This window comes from Panthera uncia, assembly GCF_023721935.1.
Source record: "Panthera uncia isolate 11264 chromosome B3 unlocalized genomic scaffold, Puncia_PCG_1.0 HiC_scaffold_2, whole genome shotgun sequence".
Lineage (NCBI taxonomy): Eukaryota > Metazoa > Chordata > Mammalia > Carnivora > Felidae > Panthera > Panthera uncia.
Window position 1 is genome coordinate 1878249 of NW_026057583.1, and position 6225 is coordinate 1884473.

Here is a 6225-nt window from a genome sequence, read left to right on the forward strand (position 1 = left end):
TGAAGCATGCTCCAGGCTCTGAGCTGTCAGCACAGAGCCGGACGCGGGGCTTGAACTCACTGACCGTGAGATCATGACCTGAGCCGAAGTCGGACGCTTAACCGACGGAGCCACCCAGGCGCCCCTTTAAATACTTATTTTTGAGAGAGACACATACACACACACACACACACACACACACACACACACACACACACACACGAAGCGCAAGCTGGGGAGTGGCAGAGAGAGGGAGACCCAGAATCCGAAGCAGGCTTCAGGCTCAGAGCTGTCAGCACAGAGCCTGATGTGGGGCTCAGACTCATGAACTGTGAGATCATGACCCAGGCCAAAGTCAGATGCTTGACGGACTGAGCCACCCAGGCGCCCCTCCTTTGTCCCTTTTTCTATAGAGTTGTTGGTCTTTCTCATGCTCAGCTGTATGGATTCATAGTAAATTATAAATTATTCATTTGTTACATGTTACAAATATTTCCCCTACTTTGTCATGTGACTTCATTTTTAACTTTTTATGCTACACAGATGTTTTTAATTTGGGGGGGTTCAAATTTATTTCTCTTTCTTGCTGTGTCTGAGTGCATTTGTTTTATAATTAAAAAAAATTCAAGTTGCTTATATGTGTGTGTGTGTGTGTGTGAGAGAGAGACAGAGAAACAAATCAAATACACAAGTAAACGACCATTAAAGTCTATGGCCAAACCATTCCCTGGGGATGTCTCTACCTCCCACACCATGTGGCTCAGTCAATCTCAGTCAGTGGCTTCCATATTGGCATAGGAGCAGCAGTCTGGTTTGACAAGCCAGTCGGGGAACTTGTCCCGGAGCCTCTCCTGCATGCCAAGTGCCTTGCAAGCTTTTACTGCAGGTTACAAGATTTTTCTTTTTTCTTTTTTTTAATCTTTCCAATGGTCAACTATTCCAGGAATGATTTTTCTTCCTATGAACTGAGCAGCCTAGGGATTATATATACAGCTGACTCTTGAACAATATGGGTTTGAATTGTGCGGGCCTTCTTCTATGTGAATTTTTTAAAATAATTTTTCTAAATGTTTATTTATTTTTGAGACAGAGGCAGAGCATGAGCAGGGGAGGGGCAGAGAGAGAGGGGTGACAGAATCTGAAGCAGCTCCAGGATCTGAGCTGTCAGCAAGAGCCTGACGGGGGCTGGAATTCATGAACCGTGAGATCATGACATGAGCTGAAATTGGACGCTTAAGCAACTGAGCCATCCAGGCACCCCTTAGGTGGATTTCCTTTCTTTTTTTTTTAAATAAGCTCCATGTCAATGTGAGGCTTGAACTCATGACACAGAGATCAAGAGTCATATACTCTACCAACTGAGCCACTCAGGCACCCCTAATGTGGATTTTTTTCAATAAATACCATATGGTACATCTATTGTATAGTATATGTAGTTTCTTTTATGATTTTCTTTATTATTTTTTTTAATGTTTATTTGAGAGAGAGTGTGTGAGCGGGGGCGGGGGGAGGGGCAGAGAGAGGGAGACACAGAATCTGAAGCAGGCTCCAGGCTCTGAGCTGTCAGCACAGAGCCCGACACGGGGTTCGAACCCACAAACCATGAGATCATGACCTGAGCCACAGTCAGATGCTTAACTGACTGAGCCACCCAGGCGTCCCTCTCTTACGATTTTCTTAATGTTTTTTTTTGTCTGCTTTATTGAAAGAATACAGTATATGCACATATATCAAATGTGTTAATCGACTGTTTCTGTTATTAGTAAGACTTCTGGTCAACAGTAGGCTATTAGTAGTTGAGTTTTTGGGGAGTCAGAAGCTCTGAGTAGATTTTTAACTGCTGGGGTGGAGATGGGGGGGCAACATCGGTGCTTCTAATCCCCACATTGTTCAAATGTCAACTGTATGTGTGTGTATATATATATATATGTATATATATATATATATATATATATGCACGTGTATATATAGTGTGTGTGTGCATGCATGCATTTACATTTTTTCTTTTTTTTCTTCCCTTTTTTAAAAATGTTTATTCATGTTTGAGTGGGGGGCAATGAGGGGTAGAGAGAGAGAGGGAGACACAGAATTGCAAGCAGGCTCCCAAGCAAACAGCCTGATGTGGGGCTCAAACTCACGAATATGAGGTCGTGACCTGAGCCCAAGTCGGACGCTTAACCAACTGAGCCACCCAGGTGCCCCTTTTCTTCCTATCTTCATAATTAGTCTTTGCTTGTAATAACCTGAGGGGACACTGGCGATCATGGAGCTAAATCCCCCGTGAAGCACACTCTATGTCAAAGCATTCCTGGCACCACTCCCGCCTCTGCGTTTGGCAAGCACCGCTCTGCACGAGGCCGCCTCCTGAGTCATTCTGTCCAGCCCAGAGCGCCCGTGTGTCTTCTGAGAAACATCCTTGACTAGAGCGGTTCACAATAGGGCGTGGGAACTGGCCGGAGGCTCTGAAACCATTCTTTCTCTTCCTTCTTGGCACAAAGAGGCTAAGGAGCCCAGGCCAACAGGACAACTTGAGAGAGAGAAACCAGCATCACAGGAAGAGAAAGACAGGGACCAAAGGGCCTCCCCTCTGTCGCACTAACTACAAACCATTTAAAAAAGAGGTGGGGGGGGGGCCGCGCAAGGCGCCTGGGTGGCTCAGTTGGTTAAGCATCCGACTTCGGCTCAGGTCATGATCTCACAGTTCGTGGGTTCGAGCCCCACGTCGGGCTCTGTACTGACAGCTTGGAGCCTGGAGCCTGGTTCAGATTCTGTGTCTCCCTCTCTCTCTGCCCCTCCCCTGCTGACGCTCACTCTCTCTCTCAAAAATAAATGCACATTTAAAAAATAATAAAATAAATAAACATTAAAAAATAAATTAAACATGGGGGGGTGGTGTCTGTGTGGCTCAGTTGGTTAAGCATCTGACTCTTGGTTTCGGCTCAGGTCATGATCTCATGGTTCATAAGTTCGAGCCCTGTGTCGCTGACAGCGCAGAGTCTGCTGGGAATTCTCTGTCTCTCTCTCTCTCTCTCTCAAAAGAAAATAAACATTTAAAAACCAAATCAAATCAAATCAATGTTTCCCCGATCATTCCCTAATTTCTCTTTCTCCCTGGGCATTCCTACTATGAGCGAGCCTCCCTTTAGATTTTTTTCTCTTTTTAGGCCAGTCTTACAGCACCCTACAGCACTGTTCACTTAACGATCCTTCCCCGGTCACACATAGGGGTGCTGGCTCCGTGGCACACCTATCAAAAATGAGACACACATTGTTCACGCAAATGAAGAGACTCCCTTCCTATACATGGAGGAAACGGGGTCGATTAGGCAATGGTGGGGGTCTCAGGCAGGGGGAGATTCTTCCTAGGCCCTGCCTCAATGCCTGAGTCTGCTTGGAGGTCAGTGGCCCTGATCCTGACCGAGTGTTATGGAAATCAAGTTCCCCCGCCCCATCGTCACCATCTCATCACTTCCAGCTGACCTGGGAGCTCCCCCAAAAGCCTTAGGTTGAGCATTCCCTGGGGCAAGGTCTCTTCTCACTCAGCATCTAAAGACAAGTGGTGACACATGTAGTTTCTTCCCGTTCACTTTTCCCTAACGGGCCTTCCATCGCTGGAGTGGAGAACCTGTCTTTGCGTGGGGTTATGAGTAAGGAAAACTAGGAGCCAGATCCAATCCCCTCACTCGGGTGGGTTGCAGGGGCGGGGGGAGAGGGGGGAGCAGGTGACAGGCTCAGCCAACCCAAGGCGCTTCCCCTGGTCTCAGAACCTTGAGAGGAAGGCAGGCTAACAGAGATGCCCGCAGGATCGCCAGGGCTCATGGGGAGGGCACGCTGGCCTGTTTCTGCTAAGAGGTTGCTGCTGCGATTCTTGGGGCCTTACTTAGCCTCTGTTTCTTGATCCCAACTGTTAATTAAGCCTGATTCTTCAGCTCCCATTTACTCGTGAGTTCTCTACTATTCTTTCCCGAAGTCCCTTTTACTTAGCCAGACTAGTTCTCTGAAGCTTTTAACAAGGAATGCCCACTGGTAGAACAGAGCGTCTGTGACCCCTGTGGTTTGGGCGACGGAGAGGAGATTCACTGGGAGGAACAATCCTATTCACCGAACAGGGTTGTGTTTCTAGGCTTGCTTGCTGTCCCAGGATGCTCTTAGGGCTCTAGCTTGGGTACCAGGACCATTATGCCATAAGCTGGTCTTAAATGTGAGTTGCTTTCTATCTAAACCCAGGACAGTTGACACTGGCCAGGACCATCTTCCGGAGAATCAGGCACAGGGAAGAGACGGCCGGCTCCAGGATTCTCCTGTGACAAGACAGTGCCAGTTTCCTGTGGTCCAGGGTTGGCCTGGGAGAGCAGCAGGGGCAGATTGCACTGGTAGGCTGTTAGAAAGCTTCAGCAGTGCACCCCCTCTCACCACCTAAACTAATCTTTTCCCTTTTGTGTAAATTCCCATTCCTAGTGGGGATGGAACTGTGGAGAAACAGATCTTTGTAATACGAGATCATCCCCCAGAATTATCATCCTCAATTATTTTGCATAACTGGCTCTCTAGGAATGCCGACCACTAGAGGGGAGGCTGGGAGTTTTGCCTTCAGGCAGGTGGTGCAAACTTCTCAAGCTGGCCAGGAGGTGGTGCTATTTGCATGAGGTCGGTTTAGGCTAATAAACGGAGGTTGTAATCAGTAACCGGACCTCACTTTGCATCTAAAAAAAATTTTTTTTTAATATTTGAGAGACAGAGAAGGAGACAGAGTGTGAGCAGGGGAGGGGCAGAGAGAGAGAGGGAGACAGAGAATCTGAAGCAGGCTCCAGACTCTGAGCTGTGAGCACAGAGCCTGACATGGGGCTCAAACTCTGAAGGGCAAGGTCATGACCCGAGCCAAAGTCGGACCCTCAACCGACTGAGCCACCCAGGCACCCCTGCATCTTTACACTTGCACTAATTAAAAGGATTAATTAGTGAAAAACAGGTGAAACTCAAATTATCTTGGGAGTGGGGAGAGAACTTTCTAAGAATGACACAAAACTCAGAAGTTATAAAAGACAAGGTGGACAGCATAAAAATTTCTATGCCAAAAAAACGGCAAAAAAAAAAAAAAAGTACAGCAAACAGAAAAATAGCAACTTCTGTGACAAACTAATAAAGAACTCTTACAAATAAATTTAATTAAAATATAGGAAGAAAAAGAAAGATCTTGCCATTTGCAGTGATATGGATGGATCCAGAGGATTTAATGCTAAGAGAAATAAGTCAGAGATAGACAAATACCATATGGTCTCACTCACATGTGGCATTTAAGAAACAAATGAACAAAGGAAAAAAGAGAGACAAACCAAGAAACAGACTCTTAAGTGGAGAGAACAGATGGTTACCAGAGAGGAGGTGGGTGAAACAGGTTATGGGGATTAAGAGTGCACTTGTTATGGGGAGCCTTGGTTAAGTGCCGACTCCTGATTTTGACTCAGGTCATGATCTCATGGCTGTTGAGTTCAAGCGAGTTCAAGCCCGGAGTTGGGCTGTGCACTCACAGCATGGAGCCTGTTTGGGATTCTCTCCCGGCCTTCTCTGCCCTTCCCCTCCTCTCTCTCTCTCTCTCTCAAAATAAATACGCTTAAAAAAAACTCTTCTAAAAAAGGGTGTGCGTTGTCGTGATGAGCGCTGAGTAATGTATGGAATCGTTGAAGCCATATATTGTACACCTGAAACATAGAACATTGTATCTTAACTATTGGATCAAAAGAAAAAGAAAAAAAAAAAAAAAACCATGGGAAGATATTCTCCACTGGTATCTCTCAGTTCACAGAAAAGGAGATTAAAATTATCCAGAGAAACATAAAACATCTTTCAACTACTCATGAAATTTTCATAAATATGAAATGAAACATAAATTAAAAATTAAAGCAACAAATGTAGTCATTTGCTTGTGCGCCTCCAGTGACTGGTCTGCATAATAAAAGCACTCACAATTGTCGTTATCACAGACCACTGACAGCGTGTTTGTTTCCATCCTCATATTGCCCCCTTGGGTTTCCAGACGGTTTCTCACCTGCAGGCGGTGTTGGGGCAGTCCTTTCTTCGAGGGCGCCAACTGTGGGAAGGACAGAGGCGGATCTCCCACTCTCACCTCCCAGGGCTGAGACCCACGGTGAGCGGCGCGGGCGTCGGTGACTGACACCGAGCCGCGGAACAGGTGTGCTGGGCGCGGCGTCCGCGCCCGGGGAGGTGATGATGGGGCAGGCTCCGAGA